The sequence below is a fragment of the Penaeus monodon genome, chromosome 28 (assembly GCF_015228065.2).
Source record: "Penaeus monodon isolate SGIC_2016 chromosome 28, NSTDA_Pmon_1, whole genome shotgun sequence".
In the NCBI taxonomy this organism is placed as follows: Eukaryota; Metazoa; Arthropoda; class Malacostraca; order Decapoda; family Penaeidae; genus Penaeus; species Penaeus monodon.
Window position 1 is genome coordinate 31,228,091 of NC_051413.1, and position 323 is coordinate 31,228,413.

The 323-nt window shown below is 28.5% G+C and overlaps 1 protein-coding gene across 1 annotated transcript in view; it reads right to left on the minus strand.

Annotated features, from left to right (window-relative positions):
- Nucleotides 1–323, minus strand: part of LOC119591492 (transcription factor kayak-like) — a gene marked incomplete in the record, with an annotated part of 26,684 nt that overhangs the window by 9,204 nt on the left and 17,157 nt on the right.

The window sequence follows — 323 nt, forward strand, 5'->3', positions numbered from 1 at the left end:
TTAGAAGGATGATAAAAATGCTATTAATAACTGCGTGACGGTGATCTGGTTCTGATCATTTTTCTTTATTCTTAGTTATGATAACATTTTTTTTTTTAATACACGTGTGACGGTGATCTAATTCATTTTTTTTTTCTTGGTTATGATAACGTTTTTTTTTATGTGTGTGACGATGATCTAATTCTGGCCTTTTTTTTAGTTGTTTATGATAACGTATTTAAAAAGTTTTGTGATTAGATCAAATAGCTATACAGATAATAATAATAATATAACTTTTTAATTGCAAGTTCCTGGTCGGGGAGGGAAAGAGAAAAGAAATGGGA